Source organism: Balearica regulorum, chromosome 2 (genome assembly GCF_011004875.1).
Source record: "Balearica regulorum gibbericeps isolate bBalReg1 chromosome 2, bBalReg1.pri, whole genome shotgun sequence".
Classification (NCBI taxonomy): domain Eukaryota; kingdom Metazoa; phylum Chordata; class Aves; order Gruiformes; family Gruidae; genus Balearica; species Balearica regulorum.
The window spans coordinates 164,143,891-164,171,623 of record NC_046185.1 but is presented as its reverse complement, the minus strand read 5'-3'; the positions used below and the strand labels follow the sequence as shown (position 1 = coordinate 164,171,623).

Below are 27,733 nucleotides of genomic sequence, written 5' to 3'. Positions count from 1 at the left end.
ACGAGCTTTGAATTAAAAATCTGAGTGGTAAAGAACCAAGTTCCTGTGATAAGCATGCAGAAAGAGGAGGTGATGGGATTGTGGATGGGAAGTGTCTTCTCTTAGGATACTGAAAAAATTCAGGTCCCACGTGTTATTGAAATAGAATAAAGGAGCTCACCTCCTGCTTCTTTCTGATCACTGTGTCAAAGACATGACAAACTATGACTGGCTTTCAAGCAGCAGCTATCTATACATGACTCCTCCTGTAATTCTGTAAACCCCCATCGTACTAGCTCATAAACCTAGAAGATATCCAGTGTGCAGAAAAACTCAGAATAATCTCTCAAATTTCCTACTAAGATCTAAAAGAATGACTTAGTGAAGGAATCTCTAATGGGTATAGTCTTCTACCTCAGCAGAAAAAGAAAGAAAAACTAAATCTAAATAACTCCACTACTTATTTGCATTTGATGTTCAGATTGAACACATAATCTTATCAAGTGTTAAAAGCCACAAGCTCCATAATTTTCTAAGTGGTTCTCCGTTGATATGCTCTCTCTTTGGCTATGTGCCAACAAAAATAAGATCTTCAGTAAAAGCTGATAATATTTCAAAGTGTCATACTTTCAGCCTGGCACAATTACAGTATAATGAGGTTTGGGTGATCAACTTGTAAAAACAGTGTGGGCTTTATCAACTTTGGTGATAGTAGCAAATTTTCATCAGTGGAGAATCTATGCTTACAGGACTAGACTTGGTGTATTTTTTCTATATCAGCTTCAGTTGCAGGGAATCAAATCCTACGTTTCTCATAAAATACAAGCTATATACTACCATGGTGGATAGGGCAATTCTGAGCGACACAGTATTTGAAGAATTGTCAGGCTCAAAAAACACTGTTATGATGTTATAATGATGGTATATTATAAACAGTTGATAATGTTTGGGTTTTTTTTTTCAAATTAAAGGATGCCTCATCAGATTACATAATACAAATTAATAACCATATAAAACCCTGATCCTGTTAACTAAAAATCCCTCAGCTTTGCCAGACCCACCAGAATACAATATTACTGCAAAAATGCTCAGGATCTGGAAAAAGGGAATCCTTTACATTTCCCTCTCCTTCCTCTTTCTCCCTCTCCTACCCCAGGTTGTTGCCTTTGCCAGATGAGGATCTCATTGTGTGAGTACTGTGATTCACTAGAATATCTCCAAAAGTCTCAGAGTGGGGTTTGAAAAGTTCTGTGATACAATCAGCATACTAAAGATGGAAATCAAGATCGCATTGAGCACTATTAGATTTTATTGTCTTTGATAGCTCGTGCCTGTCCATGCAGTAGGAACTGTATTTACGATGTAAATCTGAAGGAATGTAGTAATAGGTTTATAGTTCATTGGTGTATGGCATTCTGTACGAAAGGATATGTAAATATCCATGGTAATGAGACATTTGCTTACAAGAGGTGTTACAAACAATAAAAGTGGCAAATGAGATCTTCTGAGAACCACCTGCTAGCCTTGCTTGCTTAAATTAAATGAGTTTGATAGGAAAAGGGAAAGCTTTCTTATTACTACTGCAACATCAGTTGTCGTCCAGACACTGGGATAACAATAGATACTGCAAACCAACCTAGAGAAATGCAAGAAAATCCTCATAGTGCAGAAAAGAAAGTGTAGACATGGAATAAAGATTTCATAGCACTGTGTATGAAATTCAGTTATACCAGGTAGCTGTTTTTGTGGTAATACAATGCAGAGATAAAAAATAGCCCTATTTAAAAAGACATTATAAGTTCATTGTGCTAGAAAGCACTGATGTGCTGACATTGGAAGAGAGGGATAGAGAAGCAGACAGTCAAGTAATTTGTTGTAGTTACTAAAATAGGTGAGTGATGGAGATTGTAAAGAATTCACTATCAATGAGAATATTGCCTGATCCTGCCCGGAAAAGCATATTCGAAACAAACAATTTAGAAGAGCAAAGAAAAGGATGACAAAAAATTAACTGGAATAAGGCCAGCATGCACAATCCCCTTACATTTGTAAACCATGATACAGCTAGCAACTCCTGCTGAGTGAAATTTGCCCACAGAAATCAATGTGACTTGAGTGTGAAACTGCACAGGGGGGTTCTCCTCTGGCACTGATGGTATGTCTCCATTGCCATGTGATGTAGGGATTGAAAGAGGTAGCTCAGACACTGCAAGCACCAAGGTGCAGCTTCAAGTGGGTGAATTTTCCTGGTTCTTAGGATGTTAGAAATCAGTAATAACCACAGATAGTTTTCAAGAATAAGATTTTATGTGTGCCAGAGTGAAAAGTGGTGGTCTTGCTAATGGGTGGTCTTGAAAACAAGGCACATTGTGGAAAGCACAAACTCTGCCTTCCCTTCCCATGTTTGCACTGCAATCTGCAGACTGAAACTCACGTTTACTAAACTTTGTGGGATTCATCTCAGCTAACATAAGTGGTGTGAATTTTCAATCATTTATCAGCAGTCCTGGCTAACAGGGGAGGTCGCAGTTGGCTGCAGGTTAACAAATAGGATGCCCATTTACAAGAAGGGCCGGAAGGAAGATCCAGGAACTACAGGCCTGTCAGTCTGACCTCGGTGCCGAGGAAGGTTACGGAGCAGATCATCTTGAGTGCCATCACATGGCACATACAGGGCAATCAGGTGATCAGAACCAGTCAGCATTGAAGACAGGTCCTACTTGACTAACCTGATCTCCTTCTATGACAAGGTGACCCACCTAGTGGATGAGGGAAAGGCTGTGGCTGTTGTCTACCTGGATTTTATTAAAGCCTTTGACACTGTTTCCCACAGCATTCTCCTGGAGAAACTGGCTGCTCATGGCTTGGATGGGTGTATGCTTTGCTGAGTAAAAAACTGGCTGGCTGGATGGGCCCAAAAAGTTGTGGTGAATGAAGTGAAATCCAGCTGGTGGCTGGTCACAAGTGGTGTTCCCCAGGGCTCAATGCCGGGGCCAGTTCCCTTTAATATCTTTATCAATGATCTGGATGAGGGAATCGAGTGCACCCTCAGTAAGTTTGCAGACAACACCAAGTTGGGCGGGAATGTTGATCTGCTGGAGGGCAGGAAGGATCTGCAGAAGGATCTGGACAGGCTGGATTGATGGGCCAAGGCCAACTGTATGAGGTTCAACAAGGCTCAGTGCCGGGTCCTGCCCTTGGGTCACAACAACCCCAGGCAACGCTGCAGGCTGGGGCAGAGTGGCTGGAAAGCTGCCTGGCAGAGAAGGACCTGGGGGTGTTGGTTGACAGCCGGCTGAATATGCCCAGGTGGCTGAGAAGGCCAACAGCATCCTGGCTTGTATCAGGAATAGTGTGGCCAGCAGGACCAGGGCAGTGATCATCCCCTTGTACTCAGCACTGGTGAGGCCGCACCTCGCGTTCTGTGTTCAGTTTTGGGCCCCTCACTAAAAGGAAGACATTCAGGTGCTGGACTGTGTCACTGACTTTTGAGGAAACACAGTGGTCATCCAACTATAGGATTAGTCAGGACTCCTTTAACTTCAGATGGCTGAGACTTAGCCTTTTACCCTTATTCAGCTAAGCAAAGTGTCCTCTGTAGTTCATGGAGAGAGACTTTCCAGATAGGGATAATTCCATTTTAAGGTGGACCAACTCTGTGCCCTGGGCAGAGGGCTGACCACCCTCCCTTAGCCACTTTCCGATCCTGACCAAAGGAGTCCAGTTGAAGGTTGGAACATGTTACTGTAGGCTGTGAACAGTGCCAGCACAGCTGTGCAGCTCCTGAGCAGTTCAACCACAGGCAAACCACAGTGGCCACATGAGCAAACCCTACATCTCTGTCTCAAGCTGCTTCTTGTAAAAGTGAGATGAATCTTGTGTTTAGACTGCAAGCTCCCTGTGGCAGGACCCACCTTGTACTGTTCCTGTGAAATATACTTCAGAAAACAGTCCTGATTTCAGCTGATGCATAATATGGATTTTATATAAATTTCATATGAAAACCCTGACACTCGAGTTTAAATTCAATATTGTTGAAGCAGAGGGGGGTGTCTCATATACCTAAGGAAGGATCTGACTAGGTAGCAACTGAAAAAAACCTGGTCTTTCAGAGAAAGCCCAAATTTCTTAACAAGGAGGAAACTACAGATATTTATCATTGCAGAACTTGTGATGTAATTTTAAAATTATACTTAGTACTAAAACCATTCTAGTCATCCTCTGTCCGTGGAGGTTGACACAAGCCTTGTTCCTGCCCTTCACTTCAAATCAAGCCTCTCAGAGCAAAATGTTTTCTCTTTAACCTGCTAACCCTGGCAGCTGAAACTCTCCCTTCTAACCTGAAATGTCTGGACAAGCACCAAGAGAAAAAAGAAGAGAAAAAAAAAAAAAAGGCAAAAAACCCCAACAACAAAGCAAACCATGTTGCCAGAATAGCAGTGACAAACAGCTCTTCTGTAATTGTTTATGCTCCCTTATCTTCTTTTTCTCCTCTGTCTCAGGGTCTCTCGAGAGTCCCAGTTTTGATAGTGGCTAGATATAAAACCAGATTATAGGTAGCCCCATAGTTGAAGTTCACTGAGTTTAAGGAATGGACCTCAGTGGAAATCCACTGAGAATAGAACCTGCTATCTTCCACCAACATGGAGTCACTATGTCACCAGGACTGTGTACAAACTGTTCTTTTTCTATAGATTTGTGTCCTATTTTCTCATGGTGCCATTATTGCAATATCCTCATTTACACTCTCTGTATTTAAATCCTTTTTAACAGTATCCACAACATCCTCCCATCCTGTCTCTAGTGCAACCTGCCTCCTTCTCATCTCAGCTAATTTTTGGCAAGAGAAGGTACAAAAGCTGAGATGAGTTTTTTGGATGGCAAGAGCCTGTGTATTAATTCACTGCTAACTCATTCACTCCTCTTAATAAAGTAGGTAAGTCCTACCTATCCTGCTCTCCATGAAAATAATTATATTGTCATCTTATACTCAGGACACCATTTGCATAGAGGAATTTGCAGTTCTGAGACTGGTGCACCTCTGTCAAATGTTGCTGACTTTATTCAGTGGACTCAAATTATTGGGTGAAGAGAGGGGGGAGTGGAAAAAGGAATGGCAGGACAATGGACAAAGGGATTTATGGATCCATACACAAACAAAAGGGAATAGACAAGAATTTGCATAAAATTTCTTTCCTTGGGAAATCAAGAAAAAATGTAAATACATAAATGTTATACTTCCATATTTTTAATGTATGGAAATAAAGGTTTAAGTTGAAAATCCATCCTTTTGGCTTACAGCATTCAGTTTCATTTTCAGCTCCTCTCCTCATTTATTAGTTTAAAATATCGCCTTCAAGGTCATATTGCCTTCAGGAGAGTAATATCGAAGGAAACGTAATGTTACAAGCCAGCATATTAAACTGAATTATGCGATGCACGATAACTTTTAAAGGGCATACTACATATAAAGACTTTCAGAGAGAGGTAGAATATAAGATAGGTGCTCTCTGTTCTTTCATAAATCTAGGTAAATACCAAAATAAATAAAGGCTTAAGCAATGCCTGGGTATGGGGCCTAGATTTTCAAAAGTAATTGACATTTCAAACAAAGGTATCTGATAGGAGTTCCTATTACAGAAATGGTCGTTCTGTAGGTGTCAGGTACAGTAGTCTCTTTTGAAAGTCCAAGCCGTGAGAGAGTAGAAAAGAAAAATCTACTGAAATTCCAGAGTTATAAAAGGGGAGAAAAAAACACAAAGGGGAGAAAAAACACTAAAGGAAGACATTCTATGTTGGAAAAGAGAATACTTGATCATGCACAAGGAAAAAAAGGTCATTCTTTCCTTAAAATGTTTTATATACAAAGCAAGCATGAAAGACTGAGTACAAGGGGAAGCTGAGCAGAGAAAAAGGAAAGTTTTTTTCCTTCCTAGTTCTTCTCCAAATAGATTTTGGAATTACTTGAACAAAGTCCATTTATTCAGCATGTAATCTGGACCAGCTATTACACTAAGAATTCGTTCTTCTACTCAAATTTTACTACAGCTGCACTGAGGTGCACCTTACATCATCTAACGTGGTATTCATTCACCTTAACAGTATAGCCTGGAGAAGAGAAGACTGAGAGGAGGTCTTATCAACACTTATAGATATCTAAAGGGTGGATGTCTAGAGGAAGGGGCCAGGCTCTTTTCAGTGGTGCCCAGTGACAGGACAAGGGGCAACGGGCACAAACTGGAACACAGGAAGTTCCAGCTGAACATGAGGAATCATTTTTTCACCTTGAGGGTGACCGAGCACTGGAACAGGCTGCCCAGAGAGGTTGTGGAGTCTCCTTCTCTGAGGAGATTCAAAACCCACCTGGATACAGTCCCGTGCAACCTGCTGTAGGTGATCCTGCTTTAGGAGGGGGGATTGGACTAGGTGATCTCTAGAGGTCCCTTCCACTCCCTACTGTTCTGGGATTCTGTGATAAACATATATGGAAATCTGAGCTAAGTTCTTCTACATTTCTTTTACAGTGCATCAAGAAAAATAGACACCTCCGGAGGCACTGCTAGAGGGTTTCTAATATAAATTATCCTCTGGACATGAGTATTTTCTTCCACTGATTAGAAAAGGCACCAAGAGAAAGCCTAATCTTAGGCTCAAAACAACCGGAATTAGAGCAGAGGAATTCCACATAGTGACTCATCTAGGGCCATACGAGAAGAAAAATAAGCTGTGGTCAAACTTGCCAGCAGTTGGCTCACCTTAATATTTTCCATTACCTTTCCCTAGATAAGTGCTGCCCCTGGTAAAAAGTTAAGCAACACTACATTATGACTATTTAGAATCCATTGTTTATGTAATGATAATTATATAAACTATGACAGCATTTTCTATTGGTACGTCACTATCAGTAAAGTGAGTTGTTTTATGGGTTGACATTTTCAGAGATATAACTGTACTAAGTGCAGCACTGTTTTCAAAGAACTATTAAAATATCAGCTTAATTTATGAAAGAGAACATTGGAAAAAATATTTGAGATGTTTCGCTTCTTATGTACCAAGTTAATCCTAGATTATATTAAAAACTAGAAATGAAAGAAACAGAAACAGTGGGTTTGATTGGAACAGTGTTTTTTATAGCATAGCAGCAGAAAAAGATGGGCTGAAGATAGCAGGCTGTAGTTCTCAAAAAATTAAATGCATATGCTTTGCATTTGCCAAGCATAAATTGTATATTTTAGAACTGGGAGCTAGTCTTTTTTTACCAGAGTTCAACAGAGAGGGTTTCACCTGGTTTGGATGGTCTGCATCACTCAAGTACCTTGGTTTACCTTCTGACCACCTTAGGGGTGAGCCACACAAATTATAAGTTAGAACTCTATCCTTATTCCTTCTATTTTGGTTGGGAAAAAAGTAGATACAAATACAAACACAAGTCACTGTTTGACCATAATCTGCCTCAGAGGTGAAAAGAGAATGAAGATCTGTTCATTTATGGAAAAATTCAATCATTAGGACTACCCTCCTCAAGAGGGTGAAAGGTTCTTGTCTACATCTCATGTGCAACACTTACAGCTCAAAAGGAAAGGTTAATACCAAATTATTTTTTTTTTTCCCTTGAACATTTTATACATGGCAAAGATCAGCCTTTAAATGACAGGAGCTGTTATCTATAATTAGAGAGGTATAAACCTTTTTTCTTCTTTTAAAGCTTTTTAATTCTTTACAATCACAGGATATTTATTCTAAGCTCACACTTATTGCTGTTCTAGCATTGTTACCTGCCAAGAAAATCTCATCCAAGAAAATCTCCAGAATCGTTTCAGCGCTGCCAACCAATTGGCCTTAGGTGAGCTTTGGAGAGTTTTAAAGGGAAACTTCAATTTGGCAAAATCTTTGGAACATTTCTTTGTCTAATTACACAGAAGAGTAAAGAGCCTATAATCTGGGAAATGGGGAGGTGGTTGGGTTTTATTTTTTAAAACTTTTCTTTACATATAATAAAAAAAGATTGGTTATGAGAAAGTCACCACTTTGCTGCTCTGGAGGCAGAGATACTCTGTGAAATTACTCCAAAAAATTGGGAGATTTTATTCCAACACTGCTGGAGGACAGAATGACACTTACAAACTGCCAGAACCTGAGCCAGTGCCAAGCTCACCAGCTGCGGATAATCTGGCATCACTCAGGACATGGGTTATGTGAGATCATGGGGTACTGCTGGAGGCAGCCTTGCCTGGCAACAGCTGGTACCCCTCACTTCTTTTATTGCTGGAGGCAGCCGAAATGACTGTCATCATCCTACCCTACCACCATGCCATTCTGACTCACTTCCCTCCCTTCTTAGGAGAAGAAGAGATAGCGCACTTTTCATATCAATTCTATCTTCCATTAATCCTCCTAGCTGAGAGGGAGGTGGAAAGGGAGGCTATTCAACCACTGCCTAGAAAGCTTTGCATACTTCACAGTGCTACAAATCTTAATCCTTAAGTGACTGGGTTCAAAGTAATTTCTGAGAAGAGCATAGTAAAAACACTGACTGAAGTTTGCAGAGTTAAGATAGAGAGTAAGAACCAGAAAGATGTGTTCCTCTTCCAGAAAGCCTTACCTTCCTCTGCCACATCCTACCCAAATAGATCCTCCCTTCACAGGCACCACCTACCCATAAAAAGTGATTGACTAAGGACACCAAGGTGGAGCATTATCAGCTGCATCCTATCTTTTTGAAGATTTTCAGTTAATAACATTAACCAAGCCTACAGTTGGTTTAGGTGATGGATGAGATGGTAATAATATATATTTATATATAATATATAAAAAATATTTTTTTTTTTTTTCCCCCACAAGTATTAATGTGCCTTACGGAGAACTCTGGCTTTCAGCTAGAGTCGTAGGTAAGGAATCCTTCCAAGCTGTAGAACTGAACAGTTCATTGCCACTTTTGCCACCCATGGAGAGTAGTGATATTTGGCCAATTATGAGATTTACAGGCCCGTGAAGAATACATCTGTAAAGATCACTAGGATAACTAGTTGCCATGGATACAGAGAAAGTAGATTTTTTGCAGCATGTCTTTTTGGTGTTTTGGAGTCTGCGTTCCTTTGAAAATGGAGAGCGGGTTTGGTTACATAGAATTATAGAATCATAGAATCGTTTTGGTTGGAAAAGACCTTTGAGATCACCATTAATTTAGCACTGCATGGAAGAAGATGACAAGAAAATTTGGTAGCAGGTCTCTTGAGCATTGAGGTTTCCCAATAATAAATTCAGGGCTTCAAATCGGTTCTGTCACAAAAGAAAAAAACAATATGACGTATCCTTTTGATTTGTTAGTTTCTAACTAATCTCACAATAGCATTCAAGTGAGACTAAGATGGGACAAACCCTTGAACCAGTCTCTGGGTATGGGGTTATGCTTCAGTCTTAAATATATCCCAACATATTAGAACAGAATTTTCAATTGGACTTACGCGAAGCCTGAGGTCAACAGTTGCCTCGTCAATAACATTTGTCAGGAATTTTGACTTGTTTGTGAAAGGATAAATAGACCAAAAAACCAGACATTAAACAACTGAAAATAGCAGATGACCTCAAGTCTATATGACCAATAGTTTCAGTACTTATATTAAAATCTGTTACACATATATCAACTTCCCTCAGAGGAATTTGCAAAGTATCATTATTTAGGTTTCATGATAGCTCTATGAAGTAGAATATTTTCTTCTCTTTTTACAGCTGGAAAACAAAACAAAACAAGTGGTGACATTGAAAGCTAAACACTCTCCAGAGCAAGAGTTTTAACAGAGCTCAGAAGCAAGTTGCCCCTTCATGCTCAGCCTCCTGTCCTCCCCACTTTCTTGCTTTTCTATTGTTTATAAATTGAGTTATCTCAGTGGAAAAGGCACGTCTGTAGTAGAAGATAACATATAACAGGTCTTGGGCCAAATTCATTCCTGATGTAACCACAGTGACGCCAATGTGGATACTCTTGAGAGGTATTTATTCTTTGTTTACTCCTTCAAATCTTCTGAGAATGAGAAATGACTGAATTAAATAACTTAATTTCTTCCAGTGTGCAAATTCTATAATCTCTCCTGGAAATTGTTCTAGTGGTGAGTCAAGCAATTCCTTATTAGAGCCCATGGGACCTTATGATCTAGTGGAGGAAACAAAGGAAATAAATGCATTATAAAAAGCCAGTTCATACTCTGTTAAGAGGCATGTTAACACATTGCATTTCATACTCCTGAACAGGAAGACAGAAGCTGCATTTTGTTCAAGCTTTTGGAGTAACTGAAAAAGAAATCTTGAAGCAAAGGCATAATTCAATAACAATGTCGAGTATAACAAAGCCTGTCTCCTGCTTCATATTGAACTTCTCTGACTGTGCCCGCAATGCATTCTGAGAGTAGAAAAAATAACACTGAAAAATAAATGCAATCCAGCCTCACAAGGATTTGCATACACCTGGGAAATTTTGGTCAGTATGAAAGAGACTAAAGGAACTGATATTACTATTCAGTAAGTTCCCAGCTACTACATGCCTTCCTGTCAAAAGTAAAGGTGTATAAAGACATACACCTTGATTTGGGCAGGTTACAATCTGAAGTCAATGAAAAGCCAATGTGAGGGGTATCAATAGATGAAAATGGAGGTAGAGTGCATGATGAAGAAGAACAAAGGAGATGCTTGTGAAGCATGGAGAACTACCATGACCGTTCTGTTGGTAATGAACAGTGGATGCTTTTTTCTTTTTTTTTTTCTTCTTTTCTTTTTTAATTCTTCTCCCCCCACCCCCCCACCCCAACCCCCACCCCGGAACCATTTTTTTTTTTCAGAGAGAGAGAGAGACAGAAGGGGAAGAAATAAAATGGAATGTAGATGTGGAAGGAACCACCAGAGATATCACACCCAGACCAGCACTATCACAAGCAAGTGGAGGCCACATAAATTTAATAAAGAAAAAGTAAATGTGTACACACTGCTCACAAATCTATATTGGGTAAGCTACAAAATACAAAATCTCCCAACAGCCTATAGTAAAGTACAAAACCCTAAAACCCATAAACATCATAATGAGATATAGGAAGAGGTCAGACCTATATCTGATGTCTTAGATACATGAAACATGTTAGGTGAAAATTCCCAGAAAACCACAGGAAATGGACACAGAAAGGTCCAGAACTACAGTGGTGGTAATGCAAAATCTAAACCACTAGAGACAAGATAATTCCCTTTTGTTTGTCTTTAAATCAGATCCTTGGAGAACAAGTGTGGTTTCATACAATCATAGAATCTTAAGGTTGGAAAAGACCTCTAAGATCATCAAGTCCAACCATTGACCCAACATCGCCATATCTACTAATCCATGTCCCAAAGTGCCACGTCTACACGTTTTTTGATCACCTAAACTTTCAACTTCCAGACATACAGAGATATCATCAAACCTCCAACACTGCTGGTTTAGTCACTATCTCCATCAATGTCATTACAGTAGTCATTGCAGGAAGTGATATTTTTAAAAGAATCTAGGTTTTAACCATATATGGGAAAAAAGTGTCTGCAGATTCTCATTTTCCTTTTACTTAGTCCTGTAAGTAAGGAGTTAATTCCAACAAAGTCAGTGAGTTTCTCCATGTATAAAGCTGCTCTAAGTTGGAGACTAATTGTTTTAGAGAATTTAGTGATGGGTTAAAAAACAAATATGAAAATGAATTAAGTATATTATTCCTTCTCCCTCTCTTCTTATAAGAAAAGGTTAAAGACCTAGAAGGAAGAGAAATTGTTCTGTGGTGTTGCTCACAAACGTGTGGGCAGGTAATTACACTCCCATCTGAAGTAATAAATAACTATGAACATTTGCATACATATAATCAATATTCTTTTACTGGTGGCATTTATTAGAACGTGGAATAATTATGGAAAAACAGAAAATGAGGTTAAAGGGACCTGTGGAGGTGATAAAGATTATTCCCTGCACCTAGGCAAAATAAACCATAACTAAAATATCTGTAAAGGAAGTTTGGGAATTCTCATTGTCTGCAATATTCTTATTATCTGGACAAAAGATTAGAAAAGTACTTCACAGGGCACAATTCTGCATGCTTGAGTTATAGAATAAAGGTCTAGAAAATTCTTTATCTTTCAATCATTTGATTTTTTTTTTTGTCTTGAAGGGACTGTGATAGCATCAGTGTCATATATAAAGATGGTAACAACTTTTTTCGTGATATTCTGTGAGTTAACAGATGTCATATTACTTAGCAGATAGAAAATTAACCCCTACGGTGAAACCCAGATGTAAAAGCTAGTTATAGGTATATGTACATCTTAATACAGGTATAGAGTATAGGTATATATATTTACATATATCCTCAGATAGATTACTCGGTCCACAGACTAACTGTTTAGGGTACATGTAGAAGAAAATGCTCCATTTGTAGCCCACATGAGAAATCTTATTCATGTGAACAGGAATGATCAGCTGTTGTAATCATACCATTCAAATTTTTATCAGTTCTCAATCCGGAAGAATATGGGGAAACAAATCAGGGATGCTGGTATATCCTGTATGAAGACAATTATGAAATAGTTCTATTGACTGGGAGTACTGTGTTTAATTTTGTTTTACCTTATTCAATTATGAAAACAATGGGTTCTAAGGAGTTTGCACAGTAGCAGAGAAGGGGTAGAATTATATTAGTCATATGGCCGTAAACCCAGAGCAGATTCAAGTACTTTCATGTCTTGAGAACAAAGATGAGGCATGTTCTCAAAATGTATACAACAGTTCTTCAGTGCATTTTAATTAATTGTTTGTTGTCATTACTTCAGTTTGGGTTTGCTCTTGTCATATGGTTTGGGCATACTCTTGTTACACACTCTAATAATAGTTTTTCTCTTCTAAAGCATTTCATTGTGTATTGACTTCTATTTCCAGTAATTTTTTTTTTTTCACACAGGTCCTGGTTAATCACTCAATTATGGTAACTAAAGCTTCTTCCTCACTCATAAATTAAGAATTGTTCTAACCTTGCCTTTTGTTTTGGTTGTGATTTCTAGTTGCTTTGTTTCACTGCGCTTGCTTTGATTTGTTTTTCTGTAAAGGAAACCAATCAATCAATTCTAGCAAGTGTGTGAGCATGAAATGTATGGCTTGACTATCAAAAATACAAGCTGCTATGGAAAGTCAGGCATTCAGGAAGTCTGATATGGCTCTTAGAGTAATCAGAAAGACAAGGAAAAAGATCAATAAGAAAAGCATCTCCAGGTACTTGTCCATAAGACTCAATAATTTGCTCTTGAAGGGTGAAAACTGCACCACATAACTTCAGACATGTGCCTTACCTAGTTTGGCAGAGTTCCCACTTGGTTTACTCAAAAAAATTAATTTAGCTGTTTCAATATGCAAACTGAATGTAAATCTCAGTATCTATCAACAAGGTACAAGGAGTCTTAGGGCACTAGACAGCTAGTTCAGCCAATAAATTAGATGTTTAACACCCAGTGATGCCATTGTTGCCCAGGGAGGCCATTTACCCCTAAATACAGAGCCCAGCAGAGTTCAAGACCTATTGAAAACGCCTGTTGAATTCAGGGGCGGTTGAGGTTGCAGTTGACAGCAGCAGAATTACATCCGGAGAAGAGTGAGTGCTGTTCCGGTGCTGACCTCAGAACCCTTCCACCGCCAGCTGGGTATTTGCTGCTCTTATTTTGGTAAAAGGTGTGTTTAGTTTAAGAAATATCAAAATCTTAAAAGTGAGATTTGTTAGTGATCTTTCCAGAAAACATGCTGGTGGTATCTATAAAAATATTATTAGCTGGGAGGTGAGTCTGTTTGGCCATTTCCATGTGACTTGAGGCTCCAAACTACCCATGTTTAAAGAAAAAATGCCTCTAAAGTACATGTTTACAGTATGGTGCAAGAGGCAAGTAATTACTTTGATTCATCTGTAAATCATTTATAAGATGCTACGTATTCATTGAGCTGTCAAAATCATGAGTCTTCATGGCATCCAGGAGCAAAATTCAGAAATGAGGAGAGGAAAAAAGAATGTTTATTTTAACTGAGACCAATCTGAAGTCTGGATGGCAACTTTTCTAAATTCTATTCCTTTCCAACTATCTTGCAGGAATAATGCATATATTTGAAAAAATAAACAAACTCAAAAGCTGTCTTAGAATTGGACTCTAACAGTCAACGTTCCTCTAGATATGAAATGAGGAAAAAACAGATCATGCATCAACAGGAGACAAGTTCCTACATCTCAAGTGTCCAAAATAAAAAAAATAAAATCTTAAAATATATATCAAAGACAGGCTGAGTGAATCAACTTTTTTCCTCCCCCCCCCCCCCCCCCCCCCCCCCTGCTATGGAGGAGCCTACATGTCCAATTTCAGCAAACATTCTGCTTTCAGCCAGCTAAAGTGAGATTAGTTTCACCTTTAGACTTTGGCGTAATATTGCTGAAGTATTCCTGCACCACAGAATAACCTATTTCTGTGGTGGATTTCATATTAGAAAATGAAATTTCAAGCTGGGGAGCATAACAACAACACAGGTCAAGTTCATTTTTTTCTAGTATAGCATGCAAAATTCTTCTCTCTAGAATGAAATATTTCAACAGATTAAGCTATATGACCCCCAAAACAAAACACATGAGAAGAGTTCTTCTTTGCTTCATTTCCTGAACAAAAGGCTGGAAAACTGCATGAAATTGAGAGATCATTCCCTTTTTCCTCTCCTGTTCCTTCCATTTCATGGAAGGAATCTGGGAAAGGAATTGCACGTTTTCTTTTCCTTCCTTTTGCCAGGAGCAAATTACCATGCACATTCTGAGTCAGCAGTGCTGGCTAGCAGCTCATGGGCAAAGCCAAGGATCTCCCTTTCCCCACCCCCATCCTCCCTCACCCAGAAACTAAAAATATACAACAAATATTGGACATGCAGTTCCTGCTGCCTTGCTCTTCCAGTGATGGAAGAGGCCATGAAGTTCAGCAGATACTTCAGAGCTGTCTCCACTTTCTAAATCTCTTCAGCATCCTGCAGAGATCAAGATTGGATCCATTGTAATTTCCAACAACAGAAAGGGCATAGCTTCAGTGTCTAATGAAGTAGAAATTTAAAGAACTTTGTGGAAAAAAATAGGGCTTAATAAGGGCACAGGGAGTTGTTATTTAAGGTGTTATTATGTATGTAAGTTACTTTGCACTTCTGTTTTTGAAGTTAAGTAAAACTGAATTATCTCATTTTTGCCATGTTGAGATGAGTACATATAGATATTTTTCTACTGCTTAGCAGACAGAATAGTTAATAACTTGTTATAGTACTGTAACTTGCTTATCTGTCTGAAGACGATTTAACTTACTGTTCTTCAGTTTCATTTTGCTGAGGAAAAATCAATGTGCACAATCTGTCAGGAGTCCAAATTATTACACTTATTCAATTGCATATATTATTGAGTAGGCAGTTTCCTGTAATGAAGTTCTTGGCTTAAGTTTGCAAGGTATATTAAGAAGCAGTGGATGTAGCTCAGAATAAGCTGAAACAAGAAATGAAATTGTACAGTTGGACAATTTTAGTCATTGGCCACTTGTGTTGAGGACATCAGTGCTTGGCGAAGTCTCATAAGAAAAAAAACATTTCATGGTAAAGAACAGGCTAAGAAGGCTCTCTTGAGTCTTTGGTCTAACAACACTTGATCCATGTCTAGAGCTTTCCAAGTGATTCTTCAATACACACAGATATCAAAAGGAGTTATTCTAAACGTACGAATGCAGTATGTCAGAATGTTCCTCCAGAAGTTTCACGCACTGGTGAAAAGGAAATAATTCTTAAAAGTGTACAGAAAATCTTCCAATTGAAGTTATTAATGGAAAGCCATTGGAGTTGGTTCTAACCCTTCTTGTTCCCATCATGTTTATTTTTCTCCCACTAGTGCTCTAAGTACGGGCAGCCATTCCCATTAACAAAGCAAGCAGTAACTGGCAAATGTGCTTACCAGAGTGGGATTCAACTGACCAGTTGCCAACATCTACCTTTGAATAGCCTTCAAATTTTTTTTAGTAATGGGTAGAAACAGGCAATCCTAGAGAACAATGTCTCTCGTTTGAAGTAGGTCTGATGAGTCATTCCCTCAAAAAGCCAACTTTTCTCCATTGATAGTGAAGGCAGCTTCGGGACAATAGCTGAGATAAAAATACCTATGGTATAGAAACCTCAAGTTCCATGAGAAAAACTCCATGCTGTCTCTCTGAAGAAAAAAAAAAAAAAAAAGAAAAAAAACCAAACAACCCCCCCCACCACCACCCCCCCCCCAAACCAAAAAAACCTTGATATTGTTCTCATCTTCATATCAAGGTACAGAAGAATAACCAAGGAAGTTCAAACAATGCCACCTTCGTAGCAGGCTCACAAAAATCCATTATATCCCTGAAAATAAGGTCCAACCAGTTCACTTCCTGGGCTGTGCCACTGCTAAGCCTGTTAAATATATGTCTAATGAGAGATTGAATAAAGGATTGGACAGAAACCAGGTAGAAATGGAAGGATACTGCATGATGCTTGATGACTGTCATTGTCATCTCATGCATATGATGGACTGGATGACCACAGTGTCCCCGTGTAGGTAAAAGAAGTCTAATTTTTCTGCAGCAGGTCACAGCCTGGAGTATTGTTGCCAGTTCACACTTCTCTTAGAAAAGCTTTGTGCTTTCCACAAGTTCATAGCCCTGTCAGCTGATGAAAAAACCAGTGTCACACAGTGTCTCTGCTCTCATCTCTGTTCCCTTTTGTGCTTCTTCCCAACACAGAGACAGAAGAAGGAACAAGGATCCTGATAGTCATTATCAGCACCAAGAAACGTCATTACATATGGGGATCTATAGTGGAGTAGAACAGGAATGGGCAGGTATATTACAGATCCTTCATCGTACCAGGGTTATAAAACATATCCTTAACACAACCAAGAATCCTACTTTCAGTCTGTGTTGGTAGATCCTATTATATTCACTGGCCATATATTATGAATTCATTAGCAACAGAAGCCCAAACCTGGGAAATTATAGAAAGGATCAACATTTGTATTTTGTCTTTATTAACTATTAGCACATGTACCAGTATCTCTTACATCCTTCTAGGCTTTTATAAGCTGAAGCAGAGATCACAAATTATTGCTGTATTGTCCTTTCCTTCCCTTTGGGTAATTTGACTAATACAACCAAAGTCTGTGGATGTGTGTGTACAGTAATTCTGTAGTTTCTCTGTTGAAAACAACCAAATATGTCTCTGTTAGTCACTGCTCAGAGTACTTAACATTAGCATTTTTCTTTTCTGCCTCTACAACCAATGCAAAAAGATAGGCATTTTTTCTTAAGTTGGTTAATGTCCTTCAGCAAACACACCTTCCTTTATTGTTTTAGAGGATTCTTTTAGGAAACACAATTGGTTCTCTGCCTATCTCTTTCCGTTGTGATTCATAGAATCATAGAATGTTTTGCGTTGGAAGGCACCTTTAAAGGTCATCTAGTCCGACCCCCCTGCAGTGAGCAGGGACATCTTCAACTAGATCAGGTTCCTCAGAGCTCAAGGTCCAACCTGACCTTGAATGTTTCCAGGGATGGAGCATCTACTGCTTCTCTGGGCAACCTGTTCCAGTGTTTCACCACCCTGACTCAGTGAGTCCTTTAGATTCAAACTAAGACAACTAAGTCTATATGTCTGTATGCAGTCTGAGGAGGGCTTCAGTTGCCTTAGTGCATGTCACTAGGGCCACTGTTACCTGATCTCCTGCTTTTATTCCAATATTGTTACTCCAATAAGTCTATGCCACATCCTCCAGCCCTGTGTGGGTGTCTCAGATACCCAGGGAATCTCAAATGGCACTGGGTATCTGTCTCTATACAATAAAACACTTTCCCCAGTGTCTCAACTTCCACTATTGTACACAAAGTCAATATATTTACTGAAGCCCTGAAAGTAATTCCAGTGATAAAATGAAGGTGTCTGTGGGTAATGATCCAAAGTCTTCTGTTTTTCATCACCGATTATTGAGGGAGCCTGGGTGACTAACTTACACTGAACATGGAAATTTGAGGCAGCTACATCAGGTATTTCCACTGTAAGGATTTAATTTATTTTCACAAAGGTAGGTTTTTAGTGCAACTTGAGATACTTCAGGGGATCAAGTTGCCAATCCAGATAAGTCACAGATCTGTAGGCCCCATGTCAGAATGTCTTGATAACCTAAGGAATCAAAAGACACTTTCTGTTTATGTGCATCTGAATCTGGTCCTAAAAATCTCCAAAGTAATTCCCTAATTCTCTTGCTTCAGGAACTTATTGAACACTAGAATGAAATTTACAGGTGATGTCTAGGCTTTGTTTAGGATTTCTCTGAAACGTAGTCACTGCCAGGGCAGAGAAATTCAAAGTCAGCCAGTGCTGTCTTAATCCAAGTTCCATAACTAGAAATAAAGATCCTAGAAACCAGTCAACTGTGCCACTAATTCCAGCAAGAATCGAATTCACTCTCTTGCTGCTCTGTTTTTCTCAGTGAGACTAACAATCTAAAGAAGCAATAAAGACTCACTTTTGTCAGAAAATACAACAGATATAGCCACAGAATATGCTATGGGAATAAAAACAAAAGAGCTTTTTCACAGAATTACCTTTTAAAAGAATACTCAGTTTTCTGACGACTGACTCTCTCATTTTTACAGAAACATAACATGGGTTTAGGACCTTCATGAAAACACAGTTTGCATGCGAGGAAGCATTTTAATTCAGCACTGAAATGTATCTGCTTCTGCAGAAGACTGCAGCAGCTGCCTGATAGGGTACAGCACAAGCACACAGTTTAAAAGGAGCTGCAAAGATCTGATGAAAATCCTACTAAAATCAGAGGTGGTCAGTTATAATTCAGATGATATTTTAATAGTCCTTTGGGGATTTTTTTCTGCCATGGTACTATAGACATTAAAAAGCTAAATGACTGTAAGTTGTCACAGCTTCCGGCTGTCCGTGACTCTGAAGATATCGACAGATCACAGAAGCACAGCAAAGACCATAACTTATTTCATTTATAAGTTTTACTGCTATTCATTGATTATTTTTTTAACTACAGTGACTTGGGATATCATGCTTGTAATTACATGCAATGCTCATAGTTGCAGCTTGGGGCAACATGAATTAAAACAATCTCCCTGCCTCACGGGTAAAATGCATATACTACACTTTGCATTTGAAAATGGTCATTTAAACCAAAACGAAACCAAACCAAAACTAAACAAAAAATCAAAAGCAAATAAATAAATATATGGGGCAAACCCTCACTTACTGACAGCCTCTACATATACTATAAAGAAACTGCCCCTTGTTTACTCTAAATCAGCTTCTCTTTGCACATCATATATGCCATGTAGCAGAAGGCAGGAGTGGGCTTCTTGATACTATTTAACTCTGGATGAAAAAAAGAGAGGTGGTGTGGTTTAATGAACTAGCTGTCACCATAGAAACAAGGAACTCACAAGTGGAACTGTGTAAATAATTGATGTTTTGTTTCAATGGTTAAACAAAAAAAAAAAAATTGGGAAAAAAATCCCCATTCTGCTCAATTTAGTAAGATCTTTTTCCTTCTTTTTGGCTGATATGTTGGGCAGGCAGACAGGAAGCTTAATTTTTAGCTTTGTATTTTTAATTTTAACATTTTTCATTTTTTACCCTAACTTAAGTTTAAGTAACAATACTTCTGAAATGATGCTCTGATGTGAAATGTCACTACATTTTTATTTTCCAAATTTGTTAATGGATATTATTTTTTGGCCTAAATTATTTCAAATTTAACCTGAACCTGCATTTTTCAATGACTAAACTGCTTGCAGAAAAAAGCAGTTAGTGTCCTGTTCCCAGAAACTCATCTTATCTGAGTCGATATCACACCCAGCTGTCTGAACTAATTCCATTTCACCTTTTATTTTCTTTTAACTTACGTTCCTTGGTTATTAAAGAAGGACTTCCTGGTAATTTTGGAGATTACACAAGTAATACCTTTGAAAGAACCATGTAGGAATTATTACAATGAATATACTATGGGATGGGAACATACACATGCTTTGCCGTTCATGGTGTTTTCAGAGCTGTAGGCATAAAATTCCAGTACTTTTCCTTCCTTTCGTTTCCCATCTGAATGGAAGTCCAGCAAATGCTGAGAAGATGACTAAACTTAGATTTATTAGCAGGGCTTGCAAAGGAAGCAGTCTTCATTTAAACCACTAAAATGGTGCTGAATGTGTCGGCAGAATGTGTTCATGCTGCCCAAGGAGATAATAGAAATTTCTGCTCCATTACAGCAATTTTTGCATCTTTTCTCTGAGTCATCTTAACTTATGATCATCTCACCTAAGTTTTAACTATCTTAGAGAGTCCATATAGCTTAACTTGTTCTCAGGCTTCCCTCTTGAGTCAGTAGAGACAAAAAGGCCATTCCAGTGGACAATTTATCCCGCAAATGTCAGGAACCCATAGCAGTTTGAAAGGAATAGCTCTAAGGAAGGACCTACATCTCTTCAGTGGCTACTTAGTTTAGACGAGACAATTAAGGTGTTAGCTACTAAAATTAAGAGAGAGAAATCACATCCTTGGAGACAAAGCAGTGAGTAAGAAGTAATAGGATTTGGGGTTAACACTCTCAGGACAGAGAGTAAAGTATCCATATCTATCACATGTGCTGTGGAATATCCGTGGCTGAACATTGCTCTGGTACTGCATGATGCACCTATGGCCCTACACACTCCACCAATTTGCCGTGGCTTAACACTGTACTGTGGGTGGCACATGGCACTGAAGAGAAAGGGATAGTATATTAAGGAAAGATTTTATTGACACTGAGACACGTAGAATTACCACAGACACTGTGATTCCTAATGAAGAATGGTACAGAGATCCCCAGTCTAATGACAACCCCGCTAGATGTGGCAGCAAAAGCTGTAGGATTGCACAAACACAGCACTGCCCTGCAGCAAATTATTTCTGCTCCCAGGACCATGATCTCAGCTGAACGTTACAATGCCAAATGAATATCCCTGCTCAACTGGCATTAATATGTGCATCTTCATAGTATGTCTAGGGTACAATGTGGATGGGGTTTTAATCCCTGTTACCAGGAATCCTTCACCAGTAAAATTATTGTTATTATACTATTTGTCTTCCCAGACAGACCATATATATAAGTATAGCTTGGCTGTATATTATAGAGGGATAAGAAATATGCTAGAGGCTTTCCCAAGAAATAGGAATATCGCAGTGGTTCACCCATTGGAGGTTTGTCCCGTCTCCAGCTGTGATTGGCAAGAAAATTTTCTGTAGATTATTCCAAAGGGGCTTGCCTGTGACACAGCACCCTTTCTTTCCCCTGCCACAGCTGAAGCTGAACTTTTTCAATGACAATGCACTTCCAGATTTTCAGCTTCACTAATGTGACTAAATTTACAGTCAGCTCGCAATATCCCTTTTAGCTGCTGCTGCTTCATTTGAGTTTCTTTATTGAACCAGCAGCTTGGTTTATGCCTGGATTATGAAGGTTTTGTTCATTCCGCTACTGCTACATTATTATCGACAGAATTTATACCACCTAACTTCAGACCTCCATAATGGCTACTTTAATAGGCAGTGGAGAGAAATGGGCACTTCTTATACAGTCTTCTCAATGTAAGATGGATGTTGTTTAAGTTCTGTAAGTACTTGTAAGTGACTTCTAAGTTCTTATTTTGATCTACTGACCATAAACAGTCTAAATAACTAGCATTAATAAAGGCCTCTGTAGTTTATACAACCATATTTAGGTGACATGAATCCATCCACTGTATCTGATGAACCGACTTCTAACAAGCCTGTTGATAAACTCAGACACATTCAGCAAAGAGCTAAAGAATCAGTCAGTGCTTGGAAAACAGAGATTAGCGAAGCTCTTTTTCTTGCATTTGCCTGAGAAAGAGTAAAGCTTTATCGCAGCTCTGGTACCAAGGGTTACACTGGACTCTTTTTCAGATAGAGACCTCTACAGTATAGATGTCAAATGAGCACAGATCCTAACCCTGGTGCTGCACGGTCCCTAACTTCTACTGTGAAATCCTTGCTTGTTTCTACCATATCTAACGTGAAGTTAGTACAAGACACTTTATGGAGTGTCACATGGATAAATCCATCAGCGCAAAAAAGCATCTTTGACCTCAGACAGGTGTATTCAGGCATGTCAAAGCTATCTAGGCTCAAATAGAAGCCAAGTAGAAAACATTTAGGGGTAGAGATGTATTCTTAGCTATACCTTCCCAACTCTAGGAATTCAATAGCTTTTAAAAGCTCAGAATGAGAACAACAACCCTAGTCCTATTGTTCTTGTGCACAACTTCATCAATAAGGGAGGCACATGCTCACATACACAGGCACACAATGAAGTAATGTCTTCCCAGTGGTGCCAAGGGAAATAAAAGCAGATAATTAAAAGGCTCTGAAAGAACAGGAGGCTGGTGTGACATCTAAAACTAAAAAAATCTGCTCCATCATCATATGAAGATGGAAAAACTCTTCAAAATCTACTCTCTCCTTGCATTACCACAGTTACCTTCTAATTACCACCTTCTGCCCCCTTGGCACTCTTACCATTTTCTTTTCTGTTGATTTACATGGTAACTTGCTGATAGGATTCCTCTTAAAAAAGATCGTTGTAGGCATCACGTCCCTACAAATACTTATGTCATTTGAACTTCTTGCCTGCCAATGCTACTGCCCTTCAACATTTTTCAGAGGAAGGACAAGATGACTGGTCCTAGTTCACCAGGACTGCATGTTGTAGATCAATTTGACAGTGAGTCATGAACCACATAATCATAGAATCATAGAATCATCGAATATCCTGAGCTGGAAGGGACCCATAAGGATCATTGAGTCCAACTCCTGGCTCTGCACAGGACCAGCCAAATCAGAGCATATGACTGAGAGCATTATCCAGACACTTCTTGAACTCAGTCAAGCCCAGTGCTGTGATCACTTCCCTGGGGAGCCTGTTCCAGTGCCCGATCACCCTCTCAGTGAAGAACATTTTCCTAATACGCAACCTAAACCTCCCCTGTCTTAGCTTCATGCCGTTCCCTCGGGTTCTATCACTGGTCACCAGGGGGAGAAGATCAGCACCTGCCCCTTTGCTCCCCCTCGTGAGGAAGCTGTAGGCTGCGATGAGGTCTCCCCTCAGTCTCCTCTTCTCTAGGCTGAACAAACCAAGGGATTTCAGCCTCTCCTCATACATCTTCCCCTCTAGACTATCACCATCTTTGTTGCCCTCCTTTGGACACTCTCCAATAGTTTTATGTCCTTTTTGTACTGTGGCACCCAAACTGCACACAGTACTCGAGGTGAGGCCGCACCAGTGCAATGTAGAGTGGGACAATCGCTTCCCTAGACCAGCTAGCAATGCCAACTCATGAATAAGTCCTCATCACTTCTCTTTCTATTCAACTTCTTGTGCCGTGTTCAATATTATCATACGTTGGCTCATTCCAGATTAGTGCATTTTAGGCACTATAAACCTTAAATGGGAGGCCCAAATCTGCAGATCTCTGAAGGAACTCCCCCACCCTTTGAGAGAGCGCCACATTCAGGGTACAAGTCCAGAATACCAAGTTCCAATAGTGGAAAGCAAGACAGGTAACAGTCTGGGAAATGTCTATCATGCTGATCTGCATGTTCTACAGCAGAAATGTTCTAGCTGCAGAAATGTTCTACACTTCATCAGCGGGGCTCTTTCCACCATCATCCTCTGAGTGGCATATTTCCTGGCTGTGATCCTGTGCTCCCATGGACAGTGTGAGATACAACTGTTCAGCAGATCCCAGATCAAGCCAGACAAACATGTAAGGCCCTTAGAGTTACAACTAGATGAGATACAAGCCCACCAGGAAGCAGAAGACAGCTGGGAGATTCTCTCTGTCAGTGCATGCATGTGGCAAGTGCGAATGTGCAGTCTGCTGAACACTTGCTTGTCTTTTGAGGTCACCACTCAAGGAAGCATTGATTGCAAACTTGTTCACACAAGTCTAAGCAGATCCGCTACAGTTAAGTACGTGGATGGCATGAAGAAGACACCTGCATACCAAAACATCCTCAGGTAATCCAGACCTGTAACATGACCTAGTCAGTATAACAGAGCCAGGTGCTAAAGGTAGGATTTGTCTGACAAAATTTAGACATCTACAGTGTAAATATTTACAGCTGAGATGGTCACTCTTGCTACCATGTATGTCCATAGAGAAAAAAAAAAAGGCATTATCTAATCTACTTAGAGGATGAAATGAATTATTTCTGAGGCTCTACTTATTAGATATCCAGAGCTACAAAATGAGCAAGGTGACTTGCTCATTTGTAGTGTAGATGCATTTGCAGGCATCAACATTTAATTAGATGAATCCCATGCTAAGTGTACATGACCCAGGAAAATGTCATTCATCATCTGAGTAACTCCTGTATCATTCTTTCCTAGCCCCAGGGTTGGGAACAGGTCAACAGAGTCTGGATGGGAAAAATAAAAATGAAAAAGGGTGCATATGGATCAGCAGTGAGCTTTGTCAATTCTTATCAGGCAGAAAGTCCCTTGAGGACAGCTGATAGCTAGAAGAGGGTCCAACAGGAACTGAGGCAGCTCTACAGTAGAACAGGGACAAAAACTCAAATAAGGGAGATTGGAAACACTGATGTAAGAAATAGCCTGGAGAAGTTAGAGTAATCATTCCCCTCCCTCTTTTCTCTTTTGCCTTTGGCTTTCATTATTTCCCTTTATCACTTTAATTCTGTTTCCAGAGCAAAGGAGTCAGATTCTGGGTCCTGCTGAGATTTCATTTTCTTCAAATTTTCTTTTTCATTCAGGCTGTAGGTGATAGTCGAACAGGGATGGACACACAGGATCAGCACATACTCCTAAAACCCATGGGAAAAAAACAAACCAAAACAAAAAACCCCCACCAACAACGAAAAAACCAGCCAAACAGAAAATTTCAAGGCAATCATTGTTTCTGAAGCATTATAAGCATTATACAGCAGCAGAAGGAGGGAAAACAGTGCTGTGAAGAATAAAACAGTAATAAGCATAACATCTGGGCACGAAAGGTAGAGGCAGGGGGGAAAGGTGAAAACATCAGAGTATTGACAAGCCAGAGCTGGATGCTATCCATAACATAGTGCCAGCTTTACTGTTCACGACCTGTGGTTGCAGTTGCAGCATCAACATTGTGCTTGTGTTGGACTTCACCCAGAGGACCTCTGGGGAACCGTTTAGTTTACATCTGTGTTCACAGATGCTGAACACAGCAAGGGGGCGAAGCAAAGGCAGGAGAGTTGAATTATTGCAAAATGTAGGAACCCATAAGATGTTCTTCCTCTTTTGACTTCAAAGTGCATTGCTTTCCATGCAGTACTTTTAGGCAGGAGAAATATCACTGCCGAAGACGAGGTCTCTAAATAGGAGCAGGAAACCTGCTATTACCATTATTATTTTTTGCACCATGTGGGCACCTTGGAGCAGTGTCTGTGACATTATTATTCTGTAGAATAATACGGATCTGTAGAAATACGGATCGCAAAGGCTGTTCATGTCCCAGATTCAAGTCTTATACGTGATTATCTGACTTTGTGTCATCTGCAACAGAAGAATGTGGAGCTACCTAGCTTACAGAGGTTATTGTAGTTCAGCTGATTTGCAGGATTTTTTTTGAAGCCACAGTAACTTGAACATGTGCCTGAGACTCTACAGAGTCCCTAAAAACTCACAATTCCATTTTATATCCTGCAGCCCCTCTGAGGAGAAATAAATCCTCAGAAAATTTTTATATTGAATTGTTGTATGGAAATTTGCATGCAGAAGTAGTCAGAGAGCGGAAGAGGCAGTTTTATGCTTCTCCTTGCTCTTGAATAAACAGAAGTTTACTCACCAGCCAGGAGGGATTTTTTCCTACTTTCAGCTGTTTCTGACAAGCAAGGGAGTTATTTCCTATGTTTCTCTTTCTTTGAAGGAAACAAGCTAATAACATATTTCTCCTCTACCTGCCATCATTAGTAATTCTTACTGCTACAAATGAATAACAAAAAACAAATGTTGGCAATTTTCACTTCTCCCAAGTGAAAAATAGGTTGTCTGCAGCAGGTGAAAATTGACAGGAATCAACGCACTGCACATATGACTGCTTAATTTATGGGCAGTTACTACCTCTTCAGGGAGTTTCATGATGAAAATTCTGTAAGCAATGCTAGATAGCTTAACCTAAAAGCCAGGTTCAGCTGTGGTGAATAGTGCTTCATTCCACTAATAAACCAGAAGCAAAAGTGCTTTTGGAGTGAACAGATACCTGTGGTATTTCCCCAAATACTGTGGAGTGTAAATCTATCATGTGTGAAGTATCCAACGTTACACCTCTTGTAAGCAGGCAACAATAAGGTGTCATTCAAAACAGAGTAAGTAGTGTATCAATGATATTAAGCAAACAGTAAGAATGTCGTAGAGCTCTGTTGATGTCCCATCCTTTAACTATGGAGATAAGGTCTTGTTGGGAATGAGAGTGGCAAGATCTGGTTTGAAATAATTATCATGTAATGAAAGGTGAGTCTGGAAGGTCAGGAGTTGGAGGATAGAGTGGAATGGTATAGTCCCAGAGGTGAAATGAAATATATGTAAAACACAGAATCACAGAATGGTTTGGGTTGGAAGGGACCCCAAAGATCACCTCTTTCCAACCCCCCTGCCATGGGCAGGGACACCCTCCACTAGCCCAGGTTGCCCAAAGCCCCATCCAACCTGGCCTTGGACACCTCCAGGGAGGGGGCAGCCACAGCTTCTCTGGGCAACCTGTGCCAGTGCCTACATGTCTACAATAATCTAAAAAAGGTAGAGAAAAAGGGCAACAAACAGGATCCACAGAATGAAATGGCTTCCAAACAAGAAATATGCCAGAATTCTTCACTGGAAAACAAAAGTCTCTGAGAGGATGCTGCTTCTTTACCCAAAGCCACGTAAACTGTGAAACTCGTTGCCACAGAATGTGGTGAACAACTAAAAGATGCACAGTGAGCCTGGGAAAATCTTTACAGTGATTCAATCCAAAAATACTGGGGGAACAGAATAAATTGCAGCTGAGTTCTGCTGCTGAGCTAGTGCTTGAAAGGATTCAGTCCCTTCCTGCCTGAGTGGGTGATACATTTTAATCACATTGAGATGTAAAAGCCTTTCCAATGGCTCTGGACCTCCTCTATCTCTGAGCTGTGCTCTTTGAATTTGGAACAGGCAGGGGGAGGAGTGCAGTGTGAATAGTCCCCCAACTACCAGGGTTATTTTGGATTTGAGTGATAAAGAATAAACTAGCTGGTGAAATGGTCTCTTTCGACCTGGGAAAATCTATGAATTCTTGAATCAAAATAATAGTCCTTGCATAATCATTAGAAGTAGAGCTCATGGTCAGCTTCTGACATCATTCTGGGGGTATGAAACAGGTTTTTTCCCCTTTTGTCCTTGCTTATGCTACTTCTGGAGCAGCGAAGAATTGGGAAGGTGTTCTGTAATGCACAAAGAGGGTCTCAAAAATACATTCCTGGGGCTGAAATGAACTGCTCAAAGTACATGCTTTCCTCAGTTCCACCAAACCACATAGTTCATTTGCTCAAAGCTGGAAAGCAGAACAAAAATGAGCTTATGCACAAGATGAATAGCAGAGCTCTGATGAAAAT

General features: G+C 39.7%; 1 protein-coding gene across 10 annotated transcripts in view; it reads right to left on the bottom strand.

Moving 5' to 3' along the window:
• Positions 1-27,733, bottom strand: part of ADCYAP1R1 (ADCYAP receptor type I) — a 146,394-nt gene that overhangs the window by 56,887 nt on the left and 61,774 nt on the right. The window lies entirely within an intron of this gene.